Source organism: Dendropsophus ebraccatus, chromosome 3 (assembly GCF_027789765.1).
Source record: "Dendropsophus ebraccatus isolate aDenEbr1 chromosome 3, aDenEbr1.pat, whole genome shotgun sequence".
NCBI lineage: Eukaryota > Metazoa > Chordata > Amphibia > Anura > Hylidae > Dendropsophus > Dendropsophus ebraccatus.
The window spans coordinates 81,909,836-81,927,383 of NC_091456.1; positions in this window are offsets into that span (position 1 = coordinate 81,909,836).

The window sequence follows — 17,548 nt, forward strand, 5'->3', positions numbered from 1 at the left end:
CTGACAGTAGCACCTGGGAGACATCTCACCTCTCTAATCACATCCTCCTCCTGTCCTACCACAACACCTCTAACAATCGAGTCACCAACAAGAAGATGCCTTTTCTCCTTACTAACCTTTCCTTCTGACCTCAGTGGCCCATCCAAAACAACATCCCCATTGGGAATCACCTGAGCAACCATGTCTCCAACAGCAACAGTATTTCTATCTATATCAGCAAGAACACTAAAACTATTCTGCACAGAGAGGCTATGCTTCTGCTCTACAGCTCGCAGCCTACCTGAACCAACTGTTTTCCAAACCGCCCTTTTCCTCTGAGGTCTTTGAGGAAGTGGTGGCTGGTAACAGGGCTGCACAGCAACTCCTGGCTGGGATAGTCTCCTCACATCAGATTGAAGTGTACAGACTAAGGACTGCAGCCTAGAAATTTTACAACGTAAACCAGACATCTGCATGCAAACTGGACAGCACCCCAAATCCCAAAGGGTTAAAATAAAAAAAAAAAAAAAAAATACAGAAGGACTGAGCTTATAGATTAGGAGGACTGAGGGTGACACAAGAGGCAGTAAGTGCCTTGTTTGCAGATGATCCAGCCATTGTACATAGAATGGGAAAGTGCCTATTAGGGATGAGCGAACTTTTGAAAAGTCTGGTTCGGTTCGATCCGGCGAACTTTCGTGAAGTTCGGATTCAACCGAACCTAAAACGAACTTTGCTATAACGGCTGAATAATTGCAGCTACAATAGTGGGAGTGTGATAGGGTATAGTTTTGTTTAGTTGCAGTTGCTATTACAATGAAAAAAGTGGAAAAAATCAAAGTGCAAAAATAGTGAAATTTTTTTTAGCCAAGGTGGAAGTGATTACACGGGACATAGGACACAAAGTTCCTTGGACCCAGTAGGGTGGAAAACAGACATTTGACAGTGGAACCAGCAGCAGTAATAGTACTGTATTAGACCCAGTGTGGAGGAGGGGGAGGAGGAAGCTCTAGCACTTGATTGCAAACAATCCAGTATGGTTAAAAAGAGACTATTTGAGGAGGGTGAGGCAGTACCTGATTGCACTCAGGCCAGTATTATTGAGAACAGACTAGTCATGGAGCAGGAGGATAGTCAGCCTTGGAGTGGTGGGCTGGGATTCCTCGCTGATGATGTTGGTTACCGCACTTTCCAGAATACAGACAAGTGGGATGATGTCCTTGATGCCTGCTATTCTCTAGGTCGTCAAATTTTTGTTTCCACATTTCTGCAGCCTTTTCCAATTAAATAATAGCTTGGGGAACAGGGTCAAATCTGTCTTCTATATCAGAGATCCTATCCTCTGCTCTCTTCAGCTTTTTTCTCATATTTTGCAGGTCCTGTCTAATAAGGTTCACATCTATCTTCACTTCATCCAGTTTAGCGGTCAGAGTGGCCTTACAGGAAGATATAGCGTTCATCAGCTCAGGACTTTCCTCCCCACCCTGCTCCCCTATTTCTGACCTGTTAGTAGGTTCAGCGGTTCTCCTGTGGTGCGGGCCAGGCAGGTGGCGGCACCGTCTTTGATGTCCTGCCGTGCGACCTCCTGCAGCTTTTCAGCAGCAGTTCGGGTCCTTTTGGAGGTTATTGTAAAGCTAGGAACTCAGGGGGCACTCGAGTCCCCGGGTGGAGGTAAATGCAGGCTGAGGATGTCTGCAGGATGATGCTGTGTGCGGTGCCTTGACGGAGCTGCGCTTACATGTGACCGCTCCCGCTCAGATCCAGGCCATGCCCCCGCCTGTCCCCTTGAGTGATTATTATTAGAAGGCCTTGCTGGATGATATGGCAGTGCTTTACTTCTAAGTGCTATGGGGGCTATCAGCCGGTTAGATTTGTCTAACCTGATAATAGTTCCCCTTCAATGGGCAACCAGTGTAGTGACTGGCAAGGAAGGTTGATTAGTAGGGAGTTACAGTAGTTAAGGTAAGAATAGATCAGGGTGACACCAAAAGTCTGAGCTGTGTCAATGGTAAGGAATGGGCAGCTTCCAGAGATATTTTTGAGTGTAGGTGACAGGAGCATGCAAGAACTTGAATGTAGGGAATAAAAGATGGATCAGAGTCATCGAGCTTGATGCACAGGAGTTATGCTAATACCACAGACTAAGAGGAAGATGTTAGGTTTAGGGTGGTTAGAGGGAGGGAATACAAGAAGTTACATTTTACAAAGATTTAGTTCGAGAAATATAGAAGTAATACTATTAGAGAGAGCAGATAAACAGTCACTGGCCACTGGTATTTTGTAAAAATGTAGAGGTGACATCATGGGAAGAGGTGTATAGCTGGGTGTTGTCAGCGTAATGATGGTATTGAAGGCCAAACTTTCTGATGGTCTGTCTGATGAGGGCTGTATAGAGGGAGTAAATGAGGGGACCCAGGACTGATCCCTGGGGAACCCCATCAGTAAAAGGTAAAGAAGAAGAAGTAGAGCCAGAGAAGGATACACTGAAGGAACAGCCAGAGAAGTAGTAAGAAAACCAGGAGAATGTAGAGTTCTTGAGAGCAGAGCATGAAGTGGAGGAAATGGATCAAGTTTTGCTGAGAAAATCCAAGCCAAGAAAATCAGCAAGGAGTAGTTTTCTTGTGACTTGGCCTTTAGAAGTTTGTTAAACACCTTTTTGAGAATGGTTTGGAGTGAAGTTATTAGAAACCAAACTGTAGGGGATCAAGAAGAAAGTTGTCAGAAAGGGTTAGGCATGAATAGATCACATGTTCCAGGATGAACATTAGAGGCTTGTCCATAGATGCACAAGATAGGTCAAGAAAATCTTTCTTAAGAAGTCGGGTTATAACAGAATGTTTGAAGGAGGAGTAAAAGATACCAGAGAAGAGGGAGATGTTGAATACTTTAGTGAGGTGAGTAGTAATCGCAGGTGAGAGTGACTGCTTGAGGTGTGATGGAATAGGGTCACTAGGGGAGGTAGTAGGAAGAGAGGAGAAGAGGAGCTTGGAGACTGGATTAACCCCTTCACGTCAGCCATCTGTATATATACGTTCCTATTGCACATGCCCCGTGCAGTAGGAATGTACATATACGTTCCTGCTTTGACGGGGGTTTGTGATGAGAGCGGGATCGCTGCAGGGACAGCGATCCCGCTCTCATCTGAGTGAGGCACCGGAGATAATGAGAATCAGCTGCGATCCCGCAGCTGACCCCCACTAACCCCTTAGTGACCGCCGAAAAGGCGGTCACTAATGGGCCGGTGCTGCCGCTATATTTCATCTCCCCCCACCGTGAATCCACGGTGGGGGGAGATGAAATAGTTAAAATCAGACCCCAGACCAGCCCCCCTAGTGCCCCGGTATCTAACCCCCCCTCCCCGTGGCGGCCATCAGATCCAAGATGGCCGCCGCGATGAACTAATGTCTGTTCACAGTGATCTCTTAGTAAAAATGAATGAAAACCCCATGCTCTCCGCCACCGGAGGTAGCGGAGAGCATGGGGCAGTCATCGGGGCCCCCCCCTGTGGGGTCCAGGTACAAGCGATCAGCGGTATATACTATATACCGCTGATCGCTTGTGCCATGTGCCGCTGGGACATTTTATCCCCTGTCACCATGAATGATTGGTGACAGGGGATAAAAAGTGATGTGCCCCCACCCCCCCAGTCGCCCCCCACCCCCCCAGTCACCCCCGTCCCCGAGTCACCCTCCCCTACCCCATATACTCACCTGATCCTGGAGCTCCTTCCTCCTCGGTGTCCTGGCTGGTTATGAAGTGCGCATGCGCTCCACAACCAGCCAGCTCTGAAAATTTAAAGTGACAGAGACCAATTTGGTCTCTCAATAAACTATGATTACTGTGATAGAAAATATCACAGTAATCATAGTAATACAGTGAAAAAGAATGTGAAAAGTACAAAAAGTGACAAACATACAAAAAAATAAAACACACACTTTCTATTATAGTAATAATTGCAGTTTACTCCCAAATTACCCCTAACCCCCCCAGATTACCCGTAACTACCGCAGCTAGCCCGTAACCACCCCAGGTTGTCCGTAATCACGTCAGATTGCACGTAACCCCCCAGATTACCCGTAACCACCGCACGTTGACCGCAACCACCACACGTTGACCGTAACCACCGCACGTTGCCCGTAACCACCGCACGTTGCCCGTAACCACCGCACACTGCCCGTAACCACCGCACGTTGCCAGTGACCCCCTCCAGATTGTCCGTAATCACTCCAGATTGCCTGTAACCACCCCAAATTACATGTACCCACCCCAGATTACCTATAAGCACTCTATCCGTAACAATTCTAGATTGTCTGTAACCCCTCCAGGTTGCCCGTAACCACTGCAGGTTGCGGCATAACCACCCCAGGTTGCCCGTAATCATGCCAGATTACATGTAACCCCCCAGATTGCACGCAACCACCGCAGGTCGCGTCTGACCAGCGCACGTCGTATCTGACCACCGCACCTTGCCTCTGATCACCGCACGTCGCCTCTGACCACCGCACGTCGCCTCTGACCACCGCACGTCGCCTCTGACCACCGCACGTCGCCACTGACCACCGCATGTCGCCACTGACCACCGCACGTCACCTCTGACCACCGCACCTTGCCTCTGACCACCGCACCTTGCCTCTAACCACCCCAAATTGCCAGTGACCCCCTCCAGATTGCCCGCAACCACGCCAGATTACAGGTACCCACCTCAGATTACCTATTAGCACTTCAGTTTATCCGTAACCACAGCAGGTTGCCTGTAACCACCCCAGATTGTCTGTAACCACCCCAGATTGTCTGTAACCACCCCAGATTGTCTGTAACCACCCCAGACTGTCTGTAACCACCCCACGTTGCCCGTAACCACAGCAGGTTGCCTGTAACCACCCTAGATTGTCTGTAACCACAGCAGGTTGTCCGTAACCACAGCAGGTTGTCCGTATTCACCCAAGGTTGCCTGTAACCACCCCAGGTTGCCTGTAACCACCCCAGGTTGCCTGTAACCACCCCAGGTTGCCGTAACCACAGCAGGTTGCCCGTGACCTCCCCATGTTGACGGTATCCACCCCAGATTACCCGTAACCACCCCAGATTACCCGTAACCACCCCAGATTACCCGTAACCACCTCAGACTGCCCGTAACCACCCCAGACTGCCCGTAACCACCTCCAAATTACCCGGAACCACCCCACATTACCTGTAATCTAATTTTTTTTATTTTATTTTAGAAACTGCGCTATTCTAATAACTATTACTAGCTACTGTTTTGCTCCAGCAAATTGGCACTCCTTCCCTTCTGAGCCCTGCTGTGTGCCCATACAGTGGTTTATGCCCACATATGGGGTATCGTTGTACTCGGGAGAACCTGCGTTACAGATTTTGGGGTACTTTTTCTCTCATGTTCCTTGTGAAATTTAGAAATTTCAAACTAAACCAACATATTATTGGAAAAATTCAAGTTTTTCATTTTTACTGGCCAATTTTGAATACTTTCTTCTAATACCTGTGGGGCCAAAATGCTCATCCTACCCCAAGATGAATTCTTTGAGGGGTGTACTTTTCAAAATGGGGTGACTTTTTTTTGGGGGGGGGGGGTCTATTCTGTAGACATTACAGGGGCGCTGCAAATGCACCTGGCGCTCAGAAACTTCTTCAGAAAAATCTGCACGGAAAATGTTAATTGGCGCTCCTTCCCTTCTGAGCCCGGCTGTGTGCCCATACAGTGGTTTATACCCACATATGCGGTACCGTTCTACTCAGGAGAACCTGCGTTACAGATTTTGGGGTGAATTTTCTCTCCTGTTCCTTGTGAAATTGAGAAATTTCAAACTAAAGGAACAAATTATTGGAAAAATTCGAGTTTTTCATTTTTACTGTCTACTTTTGAATACTTTCCTCTTATACCAGTGGGGTTAAAATGCTCACCACACCCCAAAATGAATTCTTTGAGGGGTGCACTTTCCAAAATGGGGTGACTTATGGCGAGATTTTACTCCGCTGGCACTACAGGGGCTCTGCAAACGCACCTGGCACTCAGAAACTTCTGCAGCAAAATCTGCATTGAAAAAGCTAATTGGCGCTCCTTCCCTTCTGAGCCCGGCTGTGTGCCCATACAGTGGTTTATGCCCACATATGAGGTACCTTTTTACTCAGGAGAACCTGCGTTACAGATTTTGGGGTGAATTTTCTCTCCTGTTCCTCGTGAAATGGAGAAAATTCAAACTAAAGGAACATATTATTGGAAAAATTCGAGTTTTTCATTTTTACTGTCTAATTTTGAATACTTTCCTCTAACACCTGTGGGGTCAAAATGCTCATCCTACCCCAAGATGAATTCTTTGAGGGGTGTACTTTCCAAAATGGGGTGACTTATGGGGGGGGTTTCTCTCTGCTGACACTACAGGGGCACTGCAAATGCACCTGGCGCTCGGAAACTTCTTCAGCAAAATCTGCAATGGAAAAGCTAGATGACGCTCCCTTCGTTCTGAGCCCCGCTGTGTGCCCATACAGTGGTTTACGCCCACATATGGGGTACCGTAGTACTCAAGAGAACCTGCGTTACAAATTTTGGGGTGCGTTTTCTCTCATGTTCCTTTTGAAAATGAGAAACTTTAATCTAAACGTATATATTATTGGAAAATTGTAATTTTTCATTTTTTTACGGCCTAATGGTGAATACTTTCCTCCAGCCCCTGTAGGGTTAAAATGCTCATTATACCCCTAGATTAATTCTTTAAGGTGTCTTGTTTCCAAAATGGGGTCACTTATGGGGGTTTCCAGTATACAAGCCTCCTAAATCAACTTAAGAAAAGAACTGGTCCCTAAAAAAATCAGTTTTGGAAACTTTTACGAAAATGTGGTAATTTGCTGATAAATTTCTAAGCCCCATAACACCCTAAAAAAGTAAAATATGTTTATGAAATGAAGCCAGAATAAAGAGGACATATCGGTAATGTGACTTAGTAACTAATTTATGTGATACGACTTTCTTTTTTAGAAGCAGAGAATTTCAAAGTTCATAAAATGCTAATTTTTTCAATTTTTCATGATATTTTGATGTTTTTCACAAAAAACACACAAAGTAGTGATCAAATTTTGCCACTAATATAAAGTGCCATATGTGACAAAAAAACATTCTCAGAATTGCTAGCATACGTTAAAGCATCACTGAGCTATAAGCGCATAAAGTGAGACAGGTCAGATTTTGAAAAATGAGCCTGGTCTTTTAGGTGCAAATAGGCTTGGTCTTGAAGGGGTTAAAAGCTGAGTGATGAGGAAGTGGAAGAGGGAATAAGATCTATGACAATTTGGGACTGGGAGGTTATGTCAGAGCAGATAGTGTTAATTTTTGAAGTACTGTAAGAGGCCAGGTCGTCAGCACAGAGGTCAGTGATGGGTGTCTGAACTTTGGGCTTAAGAAGAGAGTTAAAGGTATCAAAGGTAAAACTTAAAAAAGCAAACAAACATAGAGTATATTGCAAAACTACCTCCAATCACAACCCTGTTGTTTCTCAATTTTTTTTTTAAGTTTTAGGAAAACAAATTTATATATTCCCTACAATCTCTATTTTAAAATCTGTATATAGATTTATATATATATATATATATATATATATATATATATATATATATATATATATATATATTATATTCTTAATTTGTTAAATCTTTTATTTTTGGATGTAACACCTTTGTGAACAATGATTCACTGTCCTAAGAAATAGAATTGAATTGCAAGCCCGTCACAATATGGATGTTAACATGACCATTTCATCACACATTTCAACACTGCAAGTGATTTTTATACAATTTTTCCCTCAGTCAAGCAATGTTCTTTTACCTTAGCCAACAGATGATTAGAAACCTGCCAGGCTTGCTGCTAGACACAATGTACTTCGATCATTTTATTGCATAGCAAGAAACTGCTTTTATAATCTATTTGTCAGCAAAATAAAAAAAATTAAGTTGAAAATTTAAATTGGTTAAAGCTGAAAAAACTGGAGCTAAAATTATTGCCAAAATAGCTTTCAAGCTGAGCTCTTTTTTTTTCTTTTAGACCTAGATGAACCCAAAACCTTTGTTTGCAGATATAACCTAAAAAAATAACATAAACCATGCTCAGAACTCCTTTTTGTCAATTTTGTGCGCCCGCTATTCATTGAATTGGTAAATGCCGCTTTAACTTCACTCACTTGCTGGAGCCATATTTGCTAAAAGGCTAACTTTCAGCAATAAGGCTACTTACCACTTTTGGGAAAAGGCCATTCGCCACAGCATTGGAATTTGGGACAAAAAAAAACTATATGATGTTATCTAGCACGTGAGACACCCAAAGTCAATGGGGAACATTTATCAATGGCTTCGCTCCTACTTTTTAGTAAATAAGTGTTGGTTATGCCATGTGGTGTTTATGAAACATTATTTGACATGCAAATAATTATTAGATTCTTTTTAATAATTATTAGAATTCTTTTTAATAATCTAATCCAAGTTTTGCGCCTTATTTATCATATGCGCAAAAACAAAAAAATTGCATCTACTGGCGCAAGCCTACTTCTAGTCCGATGAATACAAATTTAAATTGTTTCTAGGACAAAAAATGCTGACCACAATTTTTTTTAGGACGTGCACTTTTTTTTTATTAATTCCAATTAATAACCAAGCACCAAGCATTGATTCTAATAGAGCTATGTCACAGAGGGGAGGGTTTTTTGTCCCACTGGAGTCCATCAGACCTGCCCCAGTGCTCGAGGATTGGCCAGTGTTTGGAAAAAGACTGTCGCCGAGCGTGGGAACTGGGTGGCAATAAAAAAAAAAGGACTGTGCCACTGGCATCTCCCTGCCGATGCTAATCAAGGTAAAAAAATAGCAGCAATGTATCTGATGTTAAGGCCATCGGCAACAACGGCCGTACTTTGTACGGGTGAACAATACCTATTGTTCTGAGGGATCCCGGCCGGAGCGTATACACATCGTATACGCTCTGGCCGGGATCCTGCACGGGGCCGCAAATAACTGACATGTCAGTTTTCTGCGGCCGCAATTCAATGAGTTGCGGCCATAGGAAACTCTGTCAGTTCACACAGTGAAGCGAGTGGCTCCGTCCGTTTGCTTCACTGTGTGCTATGGAAAGCTCTGATGCGGGCGCACGCTGATGCGCCCGCATCAGTGCTCTGCGGCCGGACAGATCATCCGACCGGTACTTAAGTACCGGCTGGGATGATCCAGGCAGAGAACGGCCGGTCTCAATACGTTGTGTGAACATAGCCTAAATTTGGTTTAGCTGAGCTTTTGAGAACACCTACCAATCCCATTAAACAGTAAGAGATACATTACATACATCATATTTGTCACAACGCCTTCAGAACAAAAAAAAAGCCTTGATAAATGTTGATAAAATAAAAAAAATACCTTGATAAATGTTGCTAAATAAATGTTGATAAATGTTTATTTATTGCCTTAAAAAATGTTGCTTGATAAATGTTGTTCAAATTATACGCTGCAAATTAAACACCAAATTAGCCAAAGAGAAATTAAAGAGCTAAAACTTCGATAGTGTGTTATTTCATGTGTTGTGTATCTGTTATGTTCTCTCTGTTATAAATACCCAGGCTATAAGTTTGCCTCATCCCTTTTTACTTGCACTTTATAAGTGTGGTATTGAATGCTCACTTTAATTATTAATTAATTATGAGTGTCATTAGCACAATGTAACCCTTATACATTATATATTAAATTATATTTCAGTAGGTGATACAACCTAGGAACATTGTTCTGGTAGGGGAAGGGAAAACTAATAATGATATGGCAATCATACTCTCATTGTCATTATTTTCACCTTTTGTTCTCCTATTTTTCCACAGAACTATTTCAGGTATAAGAAGCTCTTCATGTCCAAGTGTTCGAACAGGAAGTAGGTTTATTTTAAGCGTTACTTTTTCATTACAAAGCTAAGCCTGTAAAGTCAAAAGCCAAAAATACATGATCACAGATGTTCCTGAAATGTGAAATGTAACATCACTCCACACCGTGTACTTGCTGATTAGAAGATTACAATGGCAGGACTTTGGAATGGTCAGAAAATGCTGCATTGCAAATCCCTGGGAATGAATTGTCCCTGCAGTCTCTGAGAGTTACTGCGGAAAGAAAGCAATACAGACTTGATTAAAATCCTGCAGAATTAAACTCTGCCAACATAAATAAAATCAGACAGCCAAAATAATATGATCATTTTCTCTTTGCAGCCAGTAAGAAGCATCTTTCGACATAAAAAACACATTTCTTTTTAACCTTGTGCAAGGCTTTTTATATTAGATTATTTTGGATACACTGAAAATATGTTTGTCTCTTGAAGGACACTTTAATTTTAATGTGTTGTTAATGTACATAATAGTTTGTGTATGGCTTTATTACTTGGTGAGTTCAAAGGTCAATAATGGACCATCACTCATAGAGGTCTGGGTTTAACCCCCTTCTGCTTTGGATTGGAAACACATAGCACAGTACCTTAAAGGGAAACATTCAGCAGATTTTAGGAATGTGACTTTGCACTCCTCGGTCTGTGCCGGGCGGCCGAGGAAGCGCTGAGTTTTTCTCAGTTTCCAGCCATACCCGCCTTGCCTGTTAGACTTCTGGCAGTGCAGGGGTTACTGCACTGCTAGATTTGCTCAGCTGAGCTTGGTGCTGGGATCAGAGCTGGTCCATTCAGCCACCGGACCCAGTCTCTGATCCTGGGTAAATAGCAGCAGACTCCTCTTCTCCCTGCTGACTATTAGAGTTTACTCGCCTGCTCAGCTCCCTATCCCTTCTCTCTGTGTTTCTGACCTCTATCGCCTACCTAGACTTTGCTTTTTGCCGCCAGCCCTGATCTTTTGCATCGTACCCCGACTATCCACCTGCTTATTGTTTTTGTACTGCCCCGCCCGACTGTTGCTAACCTGGTTTGTCTGACTTCTCTTATTGTGTTTGTTTTTCTGTCAGTGTTTTGTGTTCCACATATCAAGAGTAGGGAATGCCTTTGTGGTTGTCGGTGGCCGTTTAGGGCCATTGAGGCAAGCAGGCAGGGACAGTGGGCGAGACTAGTCAGGGCTCACTGTCCTTGTTTGTGTATGCTATTTTGCCTATCCTGACAGCAGATTTATGCACCTGTGTACCTCAACTTTTTTACTTCATTTCTTTTTTACGTTCTGCTATTTTATGAGAAGTTTAATCCAAAGCAAATATGCAAAGAGCTAGCTAGCTAGGCAAAGTAGTTAGGAGCACTGGGGATGTTCCTCAGCCCCCCCAGAGCACCCTCTCGGCTCGCCCCCCGCCGTCTCCTTCGGTGATACCTACTATGCATTGTCATATATACATGATAAGGCCGGTCCTTAATGCACATGCGTAGGAAGAACACTTGTACGGAGAAGGGGTTCCATTCCTGCTTATGTGCATCAGAGACCAGCCTAATTATGCATATATGAATATGCATATATAGGCATCAAAGAAGGAGGTGACGGGCAGCCAATGGGGTGCTCTGGAATGGCAGAGGCATGCCCCCAGTGCTTCTAACTAGCTGCTTTGCATATTTGCTTTGGATTAAACCTCTCCAAAACAGTGGGACCTAGGGGGAAATAAAGACCAGTGCCAGAAAGACAAGGTACACAGGTGCAGGGGGATATCATCGAATTTGCACGAACATGCTGATAGTTTCCCTTTAAAGTTTGAAGTTCGCCTTTGTCTTAATGGCATGATGTTGGAAGGGGTTGTTGTAAATGCTACACATTAACAGTGAAATTGTACTACAAAAGATGTATAAAGGGCACAAAAAGTAGTTAAAGGGGAACTTCGGGCAGCCTTGTTAAAATAAAAAACCTTCCAAAAAATGCAAGGTTCTTACTATGTCACCCGTCCCGACACTTTTCATGTACAGCAGTCCCACTTCTCTGATACAATATTCTGCCTGTTTCAAATCTCTTGCTGTTACTCTTCCTGCGCTGCGATCAGACTGCATTTCTCAGTAGTTTATCCAATGCATGCTCAGTAAATCCTGTTTCTCCCGCCTAAGGTCCACCCCCCCACCTATCCCAGTCATGCTTCCTCTCGGCCCCCTGTCATGTCTACATCCTCTATCTGTGCTCAGCAAACAAACTGAATGTGAGACATTGGTCACATGATCTCTTTCTCTTGGGGGGGGGGGGGGGGCAAGCAGAGGGAGCAGAAGACAAAATGTATTCTAAATCAATAGGGTGGCACCACACTGAAACACAGTGCCAAAGTTGCAGTGTAGTTTCAGATGCAGTAATTATTCATAATCATATCCACATAAGTGATCATCAGTGACAGTGATAGAGTTAGTCTGTATAGAATAGTCTGTAAGGTGCAGAGAGCACGCGTTCCGGCCAGCGACGTGTACTTCACCTGCTATTTCAAAGTCCTGAGTGGGAATCTCCTGTGACATCACAAGTGCTACGGTTTGCAGAGAGGGCCAGAAAGCTTCCTTGATGTGTTTCAAAGGTAACAACCTTCATTCTTAATAGGATCCTGCTCTCAGTTGCTTACTTCCTATTATAGGAAATTTAAACTGTCACAGGACTTTCCAGCATTCAACTCTTCCAGAAAAGTTGTAAAAAGGTTATAAGAATGAGAACAGTTCAACCTCTGCATGGAGACTGCTTGGTTGTAAGGTATTTAAATAAAAAATATACTTGCTTTATATTATTCCTAGGGGATTTGGAAGAACTAAAGGGCAAAAAGCAAAAATTTATATCGGAACAAGAGGCAAAATATATTTTTAATGAACATCCCAGAATTCCTATGTGCTGAAAATTCCTGAAAATTCAAAAGAATGCCACTAGACCACCAAGATGCCCCATCATGTCAGGCATTGACCGCAAATGTATCTAGATATGTAGACACTTAGGGGCAGATTTATCAAAGGGTGTAAAATTTAGACTGGTGCAAACTGCCCACTGCAACCAATCACATCTCCTCTTTCCTTTCACGAGAGCTGGAAGCTGAGCTGTGATTGGTTGCTGTAGGCAGTTTGCACCAGTCTAAATTTTACACCCTTTGATAAATCTCCCCCTTAGTGTAAAAGGATTGACAGCATATTTAAAGGACACAACACACATTTTACAGGTATTAAGCGGTATAGAATGGAACACTAACTACATATTGGGCACGCTAGAAGTCACATCTTTGTTTACCATCCTAGAGAATAGCAAGGGAAGAAAGGTTTCAGAATATTTTTAAACATATCTGCCAGATATCCCCCAGAACACGTAAACTACATTGTGCAGTGTATTGATTTTATTCTAACACATCATTTCTTCTTTTATGATCATACTTTTTACCCACAGATGTGGGGCACGGCGATGGGGATCAGATTCGCACCAAGTTATTCACACCTCTACCTGGGGAGGTGGGAGGAGTCCATGATATACCCATGGGAGAACTTGGTGCAGGTCTGATCCTCTAGAAAAGAATAATTGATATCATTGTGTTTATATGTAATGGAGAGAGTTACTCACTTCAATTTTTAAGTACAGTAACATAAATAAAAATATTTTTATTTAAATTTTACACCCACCCATAGTTAAACCATGAGTAACTTTTTAGACCTAACAATATATATTGATGAAGGAAAAATCTGCACAAAAACATACGATAAGCCAACTTCATCTCATTGGATAGTTGCCATTTTCCCATATGGCTACTGCACATTCCGAGAAGCCAACTCCTAAGAAATTGTACAGACAAGAACACATATGAGGAAGAGGCAAAAGCAGGGGCGGATAAACTTTACCATAGGCCCTGGGCTGTTCACCAAGCCTGCAACCATGCCCCCCACCCCCACCCCACCCCACTGTAATTATATATTTTGTATTGCTCCTCCATAGTGAAGACTGTACAGGACCTGTGGTGACATCATAGTTACATGTTAAGGTCCTTCAGCATGTTCTTTATTGTTACTGAATTGTCTCCTGGCTACAGTTTTGCACTGATTTGTGCAAAATTGCAATTAAAAAGCAGTGATTTTTTTTTTTTTTTTTGGGCAAATCATGGCTGAACTGTAGCCAGGAGACAATACACCACTGAAAGTATATGTCTGTTTGGGTGGACATGGGTCCCCCAGGAGCTTAGGGCCCCGGGCTACCGCCCAAAACGGACCTGTTATAATCCGCTACTGGGCAAAAGCCATGCAGAATAAATTCATACAGAAAGGTTCCAACTCAAGCAGTTAGCAAGTGGTCAGGGAGGACCTAATCACAAATAAAATAGAAAAAGTTGATAAGCAGAATGAGGAAATACAGTTTGGTGTCCTGCTAATTGCAACTTACTCCAACCCAGTCAAGTCAGTTAGGCAGATTATAGAGAATCGCTGGGACATCCTCCGACAAGGTAAGATCATAGGAGATTTAATTCCTCCCAAGCCAAAAATGATCTTGCGAAAAGCTAGAAACCTGGGTGATAAAGTGGCCCTGACAGTACAACCACCCGTTAATAACAAGATGGGCCTGGAGGGCATAGTGAGATATGAAGACAGTTTCTTTCTCTGCAAAAAGTGTGGACCATATAGGGAAATGAATAATAAAACATATACCAGGATAAGGTACGAGAAACACATTATGTAAAGAGACACATAACTTGCCATACTAAAGGAGTTATTATAAGACATGCCCATGTAGAAAACTATGTATAGGCAGGGCAAAAAGTAAACTCTGTAAAAGAATAACAGAACACATACACAATATACACTGGAAATTTGATGGCCACCCACTGTCTGGACACTACAAAGACTATCATGATGGCAAAATAACGGTACAGCTTTGGTGGCTTAGAATGAGTTGGTGAGGGGAATACTACAGAATGGTGAGGGGGAAACTACATCCATAAAATGTCAAGAGAGGAAAGCGGGTATATTTTTTTCTTTAAATACCTTACATCCAAGAACTGTTCTTATTCTTATAATCTTTTTACAACTTTTCTGGCAGAGTTGGGAAGATGAGTCCTGTGACGAGTTAAATTTTCTGTAATAGGAAGTAAGTAACTGAGTGCCCCATCCTCTTGAGAAAGAAGGTCTTTAAAACACATCAAGGAAGCTTCTTGCCAACTGCAGCACTTGGACGTCACAGGGGATTCCTGCTTGGGACTTTTTAAAAGTATGTGAAGTACGCTCCGGCAGGGGTGCACGGTCCCTGCACCTCACAGACTATTGAACTCAACTACAAATATATACAACTATTTCCTCTGACCTCTGGTTGTATCCACTCTATCCTGTTTGCCACCTACCCTGACCATTGGCTTGTTCCCATTTACCCGACTTGTATGCCGACCTTGTACTTCTGCTGCCTGCCGTTACCGACCCAGAAGGTTAACCTTGGATTTTTTGTGTTTGTTTGTCTGTCGCTGTTTTGTTTTTTACCCTATTGAGTATAGGGACTTTCACCTAGGACTGTCTTGCGGCAAGTAGGCAGGGCAGTGGGCGGGGTCAGGGCTCACTGTCTGTGTATTGTCTGACTGCCTCTTGCCATACCTGGCGCTGAAAAAGTGGTTATTTATGCTTTTATGTTTGAGTGCAGCACCATGTTATTGTTTTAGAATCCAGTGTGGTTAGAGATGAGCGAATCGCTCATCTAAACAAAGCGACCTCTGCTCATCAAGCTGACTGCCTTTCTGCTCCCTGGATGCCAGGAAAAGCTGGATCCAATCCTAGGAAACTTCTCCCAGTCTCCCAGGATTTGATCCAGCTTTTCCCCAGCACCCAGGATGGAGCTTCAGGGAGCAGAGCAGTGCTGAAAAGCCATTGGCTTGATAAACGAGCACAGATCAAACAAAGCAGGACCCATTGGTTGGAGCATGCAGCTTTTTATAACCAATAGATAGCTAAAGAACAGCAGAGCTGGTGTTCCAATTTATCTTTTGAGGAGCCAGTTTTCATCACTTCCTAAATGTCAACACTGTGAGTACCACTGTGGCAGACCTCTTCAGGCACTGTAGTCGATTATATAGAGACATCACTATAACTTTTAATGTATTTTTAAATAGAAAATAATTTTCCCTATTCAGAGTTCTCCTGTACTCCATATTTTTCCTCCATAGTGATGTTAATATATGGAGTTTTTTTTTTTTAACGATATTTTATTAGTGGCTTATGTAATATTTGAACATACATATTGAAAATTCATTACATATTCAAAAAGAAAGTCGCTCACAGGCAACAAAGGATTGTATGTTTACAATATCATACAGATACAATGAGCCTTTGTAATAACCTTAAAAGACATACTATCATATACAATACAACATAGTCTTACCAAAAACATAGGTAGAAAAACAGTAACCTATAATATCACCTTAAAACATGGTATAGATGTCAGATATTCAAATATGCTACCAATAGAATGGAGAGAATTGTCTTTAACAGAGAAAGGGAAAAGCTAAAGATATTTGGAGTGCTCCCAGAGTTCCCTTTTGGGCGGCCATGCAATACCAATCAGTGTCCTTAAATTGATTAATGACAGAGTCTCTCTCTTCTATAGTAAAATCATGAATTAGAAATTGTGTCCATTTGGACATAAATGTTTTTGTTGATTTTCCTTTAGTTCCAAAAGTTCCCAATGAAAGATCTCCTTCAGAGCGGAGATTACCTCAGAAATGTCTGGTAGAGTATCCAGTATCCAGTGTCTAAATAAACATTTCAGGGAAACTAATAGAGTTAAATGAATTCCTTTAGAAGTAAGTAATTTAGGAGAGGGAGTAGTAGAGTCTATATCAATAAAATGAAAAAGATAACTAAGAGGGAGAAGTGGTATGGCATGGCCCCAAGTGGACAAAAGATAGAGCCGCACAGAGTCCCAAAATTCCTGTACTCGCGTGCAGACCCAGGCACAATAAAACAAGTCTGCTTTAGGAAGTGAACATTTCGGGCAACTGTTTATGTGAGAAGTGTGGGAGTTGGAAAAAGGAATATTAAAGGCATATATAGCCTTGTGTATAAAGCGGAAATGTATTTCACGTAGAACCACATTGGGAGTGGCAGAATGCACTAGTTGAGATCCTCTCAATATTTGTTGGGTCAGATCCTCTGAAAAAATTACGGAGGACCATTTTAAAAAAAAAATTGTCTAGATAAATTCTTTTGAGAGCGTGATTTAAGTTCTCCATATGTATGTGATAAAGAATTATGAATCGGTGGTGTTGGGAATAGATTATCAAATTCTATATCACTTTCTGCTTCTGCTATGTCCCGCACTCTGGAAGTAAGAAATTCAATTATAGAATCGTATTGAGGTAAATGAAATTAAGACAATTTAAATCGTGTTCTGACGATATCCCATGATAAGAAAGTGTTGGAATTAGTATCCAGCAGATCCCCAACAGAAGAAACATGTGCACTCTGCCACTCTGAGTAATCTAATTTGTCTGAGTCAGGTGGGTAAAGTGGTGAATGCCACAGAGGAAATCTTTTCGATAGGCAAAAGGGTAAACCATATAATTTTCGTATCGCCTTCCATGTGGCAATGGTGTCTTTAGAGATAACACTTCTCTTAATTTCTGGCGGGGGAGTTCTGGTAATTTAGCATGTAACAGG